The 11,512-nt window shown below is 32.3% G+C and overlaps 1 long non-coding RNA gene across 1 annotated transcript; it reads left to right on the forward strand.

Annotated features, from left to right (window-relative positions):
* Window positions 1-2,711: 2,711 nt before the first annotated feature.
* Window positions 2,712-11,453, forward strand: LOC132718311 (uncharacterized). The gene is made up of 2 exons (XR_009624071.1): window positions 2,712-2,945; window positions 11,418-11,453. It is a non-coding gene; the product is annotated as an uncharacterized LOC132718311 (long non-coding RNA).
* The last annotated feature ends 59 nt before the right edge of the window (window positions 11,454-11,512 follow it).

An 11,512-nucleotide genomic window follows, 5' to 3' on the forward strand; every position in this document is an offset into this window, starting at 1 on the left:
CAATAATCTATTCAGTAAAGTAGTGGTAATTTTAAAATTTAAACATACGTTATAGTTATAGTACATGAAACTCGTTAGTTACGAGGGTATAACACTGGCTGGGGCGACATCAAGGGGTGTTTCTGCTAAAAAATGACGAGGCCGTTAGGCCGAGTCAATTTTTTGTGTGCAAAAACATCCCGAGATGTCGCCCCAGCCAGTGTTATACCCCCGTAACTAACGAGTTTCATGTACTATAACTGTTTTATCGCAATGGCATAATGTTTTCTTTTTTTGTAAAAGAAACAAATAAATTAATCGTTAGCTACATTACAGTTATTTATCATAAGGCAGTTTTTCAAGTTGTTTTCGCTGCCGCAAAAAAAAATTTTACAAAAGACATCCAATATTAGAGACGGGTTGGATACTGTTACCAAGATTGATTTAAGATTAAAAGGCTTTTTTCAGTGGAAATAATTCATTCAGCGGATGTACCTTTTTTATTAAATTAGAGTAAATTTCATTTCATTAATTATCTTTGTTTATATTTTTCATTGTATTTATATATTTATTTTATCTTTTTTTTTTATTGATTTCAGTTTTTTATTTTAGGGTTTTTTTGTGTTTTTTTTTTTTGCTACTGGGAATGGTCGTTACCACTGCCCCATTGGAGCCTCTATGAAAAAACTGTATTGATATATACAATCTGCGAAAAAAACTAGACCGATATATAACAGTCGAGTTTTTTCCCTATATGAAACTATGGAACGCCGTGACTGTCTTATACTATCAATGTTTTTGATATCTTGTGAAGTGATGATATTATTGTGTCATTTAAGCATATTAACAAGTGCAATTTACATCATATCTTGTATAAAGACAATGCTGACTTGTTCAAACAGAATGTTAACTTGTCAAATAATCATTATGACATGTGCAGACAAATGTTAACTTGTCAAAGTATCATGATGACTTGTGCAAACGACATGTTAACTTGTCAAAATAGCATGATGACTTGTGCAAACGACATGTTAACTTGTCAAAATTTCATGATGACATGTGCAAACAGCATGTTAACTTGTCGAATTATCGTGATGACATGCTCATGATACCTTAACAAGTTAACATGTGTTTTGCACAAGTCATCACGGTTCTTTGACAAATTAACATGTTGTCTGCACAAGTCATCAAGATTATTTGACAAGTTAACATGGCATTTGCACAAGTCATCACGATACCTTGACAAGTTAACATGCTGTTTGCACAAGTCATCATGAAATTTTGACAAGTTAACATATCGCTTTCGCAAGTCACCATGATACTTGGACAAGTTAGCATGTTGTTTGCACATGTTATCACGATGATTTGACAAGTTAACATACTGTTTGCACATGTTATCATGAAATTTTGACAAGTTAGCATGGCATTTGCACAAGTCATCATTATACTTGGACAAGTTAACATGTCGTCTGCACAAGTCATAATGATACTTGGACAAGTTAACATGCTGTATGCACATGTCATAACGATAATTCGACAAGTTAACATGCTGTTTACACATGTCATCATGAAATTTTGACATGTTAGCATGGCATTTGTACGGAAGCTTGTATGTACCCCCGCTATGAAGACATGAAGTCGTCTCCCTCGACTTATAGAACACAACAAGTCGTCAAAATTACGACGACAAGTTTATATATACCATGTCATTTTGACAAAATATATGTCATCATGTCGCGATACGGTATCCCGACTTTCATACGTTAATATATTTGTCGACTAGAAATAACATGGATGTCGACATACATGTTACTTCAAGTCGACAAATTTATTTATGTAAGAAAGTCGGGATGCCGTATCTCGACATGATGACATATATTTTGTCAAAATGACATGGTATATATAAACTTGTCGTCGTAATTTTGACAACTTGTTGTGTTCTATAAGTCGAGGGAAACGACTTCATGTCTTCATAGCGGGGGTACATACAAGCTTCCGTGTTAGCATGGCATTTGCACAAGTTATCATAATACTTTGACAAGTTAACAGTACGTTTTGACATGTCAGCATGATACAAAATAACATGTCATTTGCACAAGTCATCGCAATTCTTTGACAAGTTCACATGTTGTCTTCACAAGTCATCATGGTAATTTGACATGTTAACATGCTGTTTGCACAAGTCATCATGATACTTTGACAAGTTCACATGCTGTTTGCACATGTCATCACGATAATTCGACAAGTTAACATGTCGTTTGCACAAGTCATCATTATACTTTGACACGTTAACATGGCGTTTGCACAAGTCATCATGACACTTTGACAAGTTAACATGCTGTTTGCACATGTCATCACAATAATTCGACAAGTTAGCATGTCGTTTGCACAAGTCATCATTACATTTTGACAAGTTAACATGCTGTTTGCACATGTCATCACAATAATTCGACAAGTTACCATGTCATTTGCACAAGTCATCACGATACTTTGACAAGTTAGCATGTTGTCTCCACATGTCATCATAATAATTTGACAAGTTAACATGCTGTTTGTACAAGTCAGCATGTTCCTTTGACAAGACATGATGTAAATTGCACATGTTAACATACTCAAACAACAAAATTATATCATTGTTTCACAAGATAACAAAACATTGATTACATAAGACAGTCACGGCGTTCCATATGAAATGCTCATTGAAGTGTACTGAGTATAATGGGTTATAAGAACAAAGGAAAAATTCCAAACCATGCGATAAATAAAAAGAAACACATGTGGTTTCACGAATTCTTTTTAACGATATTCAGTTAACATAATTACGTTTTTTTAATATGTCACAACATTTAAATGGATATATTTGGTAAACAAAGTTTTATTTTGTATTTAAATGTGTAGCTAGTTTGACAAAGCTTGATTGAACACGATTCCTTGTTGATTAATTAACCAATAACTCAACAAATAAGGTAAGGATTATTTTACATAGACACCTTGTTGTAATTAAAGATACAAATGTAGAATGCGGTTCAAGTTTGAGACTTTTAGAATTGATTTGCGTAGTAAAGTTCGGGTTCAGTTAAGATAAGCTCTAAGGTCTGTAAATTATTGTGAGTTAAAATCACAATTTTAAAGATAAACTTCATTTATACATTACTAATTACAAATTAAATGTAATAATTTCAAGCTTAAGAGAAGCACTTATTTATCAATAATATACGAAATACGCGTATTTACATGATTTACCTGTGGATATTTTTTTACACAATTCATAAATGGATACCTTGTTTCTGGTTATTTTATCTATTCTAGATTTGCCAAATATTTTACTCCACATTTACTTGTCATAAGTAGAATGTATGGGTTTGTTTTGATTTGATAGAACTGAAAAAAAAATGAAAATAAAATAAACACAGACATATTTTAGCCTGTTGGGTACCTAATGTAACCTATACAATATGTTCCCGGTAGCCACGAGAAATCCTTTTGGGCCAACGTAAGGAGAACAGGATGATAGAGAGTCGGGATATACCTGAATTACCGTGGATGCCGTGCTGGCATTTTGACAGTTTGAAATTTCGACACGGTTTAAAGGTCTGTCAAGGTTTAAACATGACAATTTATAATTCAGGCACGGTTTAAAATTCTGGCACACTTTAAGCACTGTTTAAAATTTTGGCATGCTTACTAATTCTGGCACGACATCCACGGTAATTGCATGCAGCTACGTTGATGATGATATACAAATCTTAATGAAAGCCTTATTAAACGGAATGAACGCTACAAAATTACTACGTACTGGTGCATAACAGCAGAAGCTTATAAATTATGTTTTATAGATATATAATAAATAAAATAAACATAAAGTTACATTTTGAAAAAAAAAGATACTGCCATTAGTTTTTATATCAGAAAAAAGGATATTTATTTATCAAGCATATCACGATCGAAACTGCCATACAATGTCCAGGACATTTCAAACCAGGACAATTACTAGGAATACTGGCCGCCTACGTAAAACCCCTTTTTCTTTTTTAAATTTAAGAGGAACCGTAGAATCTATTGGCATGCAAGGAGGAAACCTCCTCAGACTATTCCTCGGAATATAGAACAACGGCCCGTGCTTAGATATGCCAATAAACGTATAAAATACATACAGCTCAATAAAGAGGAACGTTCTGTTTAAGCAAAATACTCTTTTAAAGAAAAAATACAATGTAGCGTAATATTTAATGTAAGGTTGCTTAAAACCATGTATAACAATGTGAAATAACAACCATTATATCAATACTACAAAGCTTATGCAGATCTCGTAAAAACAATACAATTATAAATCCGATAAAGGGATAGAAAACATATTTGAGCCGTGTCACGACTAAACCAACATAATGGGTTTGCGACCAGCATGGATCCAATCCAGCCTGTGCATCAGCGCAGTCTGATCAGGATCCATGCTGTTCGCTATCAGTTTCTCTACTTGTTACAGGGTTTGTAAGAGGACAGCATGGATCCTGATCAGACTGCGCGGATGCACAGGCTTGCCTGGATCCATGCTGGTCGCAAACGCATTATGTTGGTTTTGCCATGGCGTGGCTCATTTATTATTACAGATTGCTTAATTAAAGTTTTAGGCACTTGTTTCAAAAGTGTAATTACTAACTCAATATGAAATCCAGCTATGACGTTTCATTTGTAATGGATTAAGCAAAAATAGAGATTTCGACCACCGTGTTTCGCTATGAATACAACAGGACAATACACTACTATAATTAGGTAACAGTACTTGTCTTTACACCTGAATTTTATAAATGTTTTCTAAATGTCGGATAATCCAAACGATACTCCTTATAGTGGCAAAAAGAAAAATAAAAACAAAAAGAGACGTAAAAGTGCTGTATCCCCAAACTTGAATAGCGAGCAACCAGAAAAGCGTCTTTCGGTAATGGCTCAAATCAAGCCGCCAATGTTATTTCGGGATACAATCTGACTTTCCCCACCTCCCTCAACTTGGACTCAGCAGTATTCTGGCAACACTATCCTCCACTTTAACAATTGGGTTTCCAAATCAATCTGTGCAGACTCCCACTTTTCTAACAGCCGGCCACAATTTCGCCTGGTAGTCTTGAGATAATCCCTCATCCAGTATCCAGTCCGCTAAAATGTTCAAAATCAATCAAAGGTTCTTGACATTATTGGCAGAGTTGAATGCAATAAAATCAAGCCAATACGCTTTAGAAAGAAAGCTTTCTAAACTTGATTGTAATTAAAATAGAGTCAGATGTTCTTAATAATTTCAAGCAATATGAAAAAAGTTGAAAACCGTATATGGTCTCTTGAGGAATCTATGCACTATGGGCAAAACTACTACCAAAAATTGAACGATTTCTTTAAAAGCAAGCAGAAACTTTGACTCTGAAAAATGTGTGATGATTTAAAAAGAAAAATGAAGAAGTTATGAATGCTTTGAAGGCAGAAAAATTAAAAAAGTAATGGCTTATTAAAATCAGTTGATGACGCTAAGACGTGAGAAAGATTCGTTAAAAAATGATTGTTATTGACCTCAATGAGAGATAACCTGTTATTCTACAATATTGATGAAGAGAAAGATAGAGAGGCTAGAAAAAAAGAAAATTGTACAGAAGAAAGTATTAAAAGTTTTGTTTTGACAAGATGGAAATAATTGACCGCATATAGATATAAAAATTGATAGGGCGCATCGTGTCGGAAGTCATGAACATTGGCAAAAATACGCCAAATTGTTGCTAAGTTTTAACTTTCACCAAGATAAGATGGGGGTGAAAAAAAAAAGCAAGGCTCAAATTATCTGAGAACTGATGATGGTTGTAAGTGACCAATACCCTCAGGAGATCCGTGAGAGGCGCCAAAAAACTTATCCCTTATCTTGTTCAGGCGAGAAAAGAAAATAAAAACAGCAGTGCTTTCCTTATATGATACAAACTGTATATCGATAATCGATCTTACACAGTGGACCGTCTCCCGCCAGGTCCTGTCCCAATTCTAACGAGCGTCGCACTCGAAGGAAACAACCTTACATTTCAGGTCGGGACCAGAACCAACATATGGTCACAGATAGTGTGCAGGCGTAGAAAAACGTAAGGAGGGGGCAGCTAAAAAATTTCTCTCGTGGAATATCCAGGGAATTAAAAATAAATTAACTTTGTAATGACTTTTTGGACTTTCTGAACGGCTTTGATATTTTGATTTTGACAGAGAACATGGAATTCAAATGTATCAAATATTGACTTAAAATAATTTTGAATATTTTTCATGTCCTCAGGCCGAAATATAATAAGAAAGCTAAAAGGTACAGTGGTGGGTAATTTGTGTACTTTAGAAGTGAATTTAAAGGTCCCAAATTGAGTTAGTTTCATTAAACAATAAAGGGTATAATATGGTTTAAATTACAAAAATCAATGTTTGCATGTTCAAATGTATGTTTTTTTGTTGGGTTGTTATATACCTCCTGAAGATTCCAAAGGTATATAAACAATGTGAATCACCTTTATACGAATTTGACTTTTTGAAACAAATATCTGATGATATTTCAGAAAGTATAGTCGGCTTGGATATGTGACAATATGTGGTGACCTAAATGCTCGAACTGGTGAAAGACCAGATATGATTGAAAAATATACACCTTGAGCGTTTTATTAATTTACCTGAAGAAGACGATATTCCTATAGGAATCCAATCACGAACTTCCTTTGACAAACAAATAAATAGTTTCGGTAATAAAATTAATTACATTGTGCAAAGAAAATGCTGTCTATGTTGTTAATGGCCGTCTTGAACCAGGTCATTTTACATGTTATAATCTTATAAGAAACTGCAAAGCTGCAAGTGTTGTAGACTACATTATTGCCGATTCAAATGTTTTTTCTCTTATTGATGTTATGAAAGTTCATGACCTTTCAGAATTTTCTGATCACTGTCCAATTTCGTTTTCAGTTTCATATGTTGACAAGTAGAGATTTTGATGCTAAAGCATCAAGTCGCCGGATAGAAAAATGATTGTATTATCATAAATTTAAGAAAATATAAGTTTAATGGTTCAAGTATAAAAATAAGAGGAACAATGAGTTGAGTAATGTTTGCCACTGAGGCTTGTAAGGCAAGTGCTATTCTGGTAATTCTTCTTGTAATTATACTTTATACATATACTGTTGTACCATACATTGAAATCCGTATAGGTTACTAGTTCAGATTCAGATAATTACCGACAAATAATTACCGATCATCGAATATTTGCAAAGTGACTTTGAAAATATATATGTTTAATTATTACATGAAACAATACAATTTTACTGTAAGAGTGTTGTCCATCATTATTATGTGCTATAGAAAAAATATATAATCTAGTTGAAATCAATACACGTATTCCAATCGTTACATACGATATATAAAATAGTTTATTATTTTTTTCTATGTATCTAATACGATTCCGGACCCCTGACGTCATACCGTTTTGGAAACCTGCGTGACGGAAACCGACGGAATATACCGAAATCAACGATTACCATTATATATTTCAATAATGTGCCTCTTAAGCATAACATTATTTTGGGATGTTCAACCTAAACTAAACAATTGAACTTTCTTGTCGAATGTTTGACAGAAAGGGCCAAGTTAAACCCTTTACCAAGAAGAAAGGAAAAGGTTTTGAAAATGTATTTTTAAAGTAAACAGGTTTCTCTTATGATATAAAGTATGAACCTGATTAATGAAAAATAACTTATGTAATCATCTGTACAAAATTGCAATGATTTACATCTTATCAGTTACCACCATTAACAAATTACCTGTCTTATCAGCAATCTGTTACTATTAATAGATTTTATAACGATATACAACATATATAAACATGTAGTCACGTGATTCTTACGAAAGACCAGGGAGCATTTGTTTATAATTAGATAAAATAATGTAATATAAAAGGTCTCATAAAATAAACAACCAAATAATTCTAAAGAGTCATTTCAAATATCATTCATGATTTATTTATTATAAAATAGCAATGCTTGACAATAGAAAAAAGTAATAGTATCTCTAATATTCAATGACTGATCCTTGGGGGTACGTTATTGATTCATTTTATGAAAATTGTAATGTTGCTTTTTAAGACGTCAATATGTGCATATTTCATTCCACTGAGCAAAGTTATCATATGTTTGATTTTTTGTGATTACTGAAAAATAATTGTTGTCTTTAATTGTTCAATGATTGATATGCTTTTATTTTCAGATTTTAAGGGCTTCTCCTACCATAGTTATAATATTAAACTATTACAAATATAGTCGCCGGTTTCTACCGGCGACTAATAACAAACCTATTGCAAATGAAGATATAACTTATGACAAAATAGTATGGGAAGATATCGATAATGATAAACTTGATTCATTATTGAATGAATATAAATATTCTTTTGATGACATTACAAAAAATTTATCGTGTGATAACATTGACATTGATACTTGTATAAACTTGTTTTCTGATTTAGTTTTTGATATATCATTCAAAGTGAATGGTAAAACTATAAAGAAGAGTTCAACAAGAAAACCTTCCAATTTTAAAACGTCATTATGGTTTGACAATGATTGTAAGCGAAATAAAAATGAATTTTACAGGTGCAAAAGATTGTTTAAAGATGATCCGTCAGACCGCAATAGAAATTTGTTTTTGAATGCACGAAGCATTTTTTGTGCAAGTAAGCGCAAAGCTAAAAAGCAATATTTTTATCAGGAAAAGAAAACGCTTTCTAAGTTGAGCAAGACTAATACTAAACAATTTTGGAAATATATTAAAAAGTATAAAACTAAATCGAGTAATGCAAGTCATGGTGTTAGTTTACATGAATTTGTTGAATACTTTAGTAATATGTCTAATACACAGCATGAAAATGTTTTTAACCCTGCAAATTTTTCTAACAGAACAGATACGGTACAGATTGAGAGTCTTGATTGTAAATTTAGTATAGATGAAATACGTAAGACAATAGCATGTTTAAAAAGGCATAAAAGCTGTGACATTGATAAAAATGTAGCGGATTTTTTCATAGATTCTAAAGATTTTATTGCTCCTTATCTTGTAAAACTTTTTGATAATATATTTGATAAAGGTGAATATCCTGAATCTTGGAGTAAAGGCGTTATCATTCCTATTTTTAAAAAAGGCGATCGTAAGGTACCTTCAAATTATAGAGGGATTACAATTGTCAATGTTTTAGCAAAGATTTTCTCATTAGCGTTAAGAAACCGCATAAATAAATGGTGTGAAGAGGAAAACGTTTTTAATGAATCTCAGTTTGGTTTTAGAGATGGACGGAGTACTGCTGATTGTGTGTTTATATTGCATAGTATTATTCAGAAAATACTTTCAAAAAAATCTAAACTTTACTGTGCGTTCATCGATTATGAACGAGCTTTTGATACGGTTATACATGAAGCATTGTGGGTTAAACTTATAGAATCTGGTATCAGCTGTAAAATGGTTAGAATGGTAAAAGCCATCTATCAAAACGTAAAATCTTGTGTAAAAGACACAGCTTACTTGACCATTTCTGACATGTTTAATGTTTCTATTGGTGTTAAACAAGGGGAACCACTCTCTCCTCTATTATTTATTTTATTTGTTAATGATGTAAAAAATGTTGTTGATGTGTCACAATTAACAGAGACTGATTTATCTTTACTATCTGTACATATGTTATTATTTGCTGATGATATAGCTCTATTTACCACAAACCCAAATAGTTTGCAATCCTTTCTTGATAACATTTATATATACTCGTTGCAGTGGGGCCTTAAAATCAATGCTGGCAAGACTAAAATATGTATTTTTGAGAAAAGAAGAACGCAATGCAATTATAATTGGTATGTTAATGGTGCTAAGCTAGATATCGTTAATTCTTTTTGTTACCTTGGTGTTAAATTTTACTATACCGGTAACATGAAATTTGCTGTTCAGGCTCTAAACGACCAAGCTCTCAGAGCATACAACAATCTTCTTTCAGTTATAAGTAGACTAAATCTATATATAAAAACACAATTATCACTGTTTGATTCTCTTGTAGTCCCCATACTTCTATATGGCTCAGAAGTATGGGGAGTATCTAATTATAAAGAAATTGATAAACTTCATTTTCGTTTTGCAAGAGAATTCTTGGTGTTAGAACCCAGACATCAAATGCTGCTGTGCTGGGTGAGCTTGGTCGCTTTCCATTGTCTGTATTATGTAAAGAGCGAGCATTGAAACAATGGTTAAAGATAATGAAATGTCCAGGTTCACTTATGTATAACATTTTTTTCAGAATTAAAGTCGTCAGAAAATCTAAACTCAAATAATTCCTTGACTTTGTCTGTGAAAAAATTGTTAAATAATTTAGGCTATGGATACTTATGGAATGAAACAAATTTTGATAATAACTATATGTTTGTATTAAAGCAAAGATTACGGGATCAATACGTACAAGAGTGGAGCGAAACAATTACAAATCAACCAAAACTTAAATTTTACTGTTTGTTCAAGACAGAATTTTCTTTTGAAAAATATTTGACGGTGTTAGATAAAAGTTCCTGTAGACTAACAATGTCTCGATTTAGATTGTCGTCACATAATTTAGAAGTTGAAAATGGTAGATTTGTTGGAATTGATAGAAACGATCGTATCTGTAAAATGTGTAGTACTCATGTTGAAAACGAATATCATTTTTTACTCTGTTGTCCTATTTACAGAGAGTTGCGTAAAAGATATTGTATAAACTATTCCTTTCCTACTCTAAATAAATTTCATTTTCTTTGTCAAGTAAAAATATAAGAAAAATAAGAAATGTTGCAAAATTTACTTCATGTGCTATGAAATTAAGAGCAGAATTTCTTGCAAATATGGCTGCTCCTTAAAATATCTGTTTAAAGTACTTTCAAGTTATAGAAATATTGTAAAAATAATCGTTTGATGTATATATGTTTTTGTGTGTTATATCTATATTGTATTTATTTCTGTTGCCTTGGCCATCATGAAAGTTATTGTAAATGGCCAAAGGCATTTTCTCATGCCGATTTAGCCAAAATAAACTGTATAAACTGTAATGAACACTATTGGTGACATCCATCTTAAATGAAGCTGAAATTAGAAATAAGAAAGCACAGCAAAAGCAGAAGCAAAATAAGTAAAAACTAAACTTTGTGATGGAAATAAACTCAAAATAAAATTAAAAAAAAAAAGAAGACGCCTGACTTGTAAAGGGAGATGACTAGTATAAAATATGATCATAATGACATTCCAGGGTTGTCTCCCTTATAGTAAGATAGTGCATTATTCGTATAATGCTTATTATGTAATGATACAGTTATGCGTATTAAACTATGGTACATTAAATCGTATGACAAATGCAGACTTGACAGTGTAAATATCTTATTTTATAGGCATTAACGGCTATAGAAACAAAAAAACAAAACAAACATGGCTCTGCAAGATTTGTCTCAAATTGTATTAGACAATCCTACTGGTGTTTTTTACC

Source organism: Ruditapes philippinarum, unplaced genomic scaffold, assembly GCF_026571515.1.
Source record: "Ruditapes philippinarum isolate M1 unplaced genomic scaffold, ASM2657151v2 ctg9169_1_1_1_1, whole genome shotgun sequence".
NCBI classification, from domain to species: domain Eukaryota; kingdom Metazoa; phylum Mollusca; class Bivalvia; order Venerida; family Veneridae; genus Ruditapes; species Ruditapes philippinarum.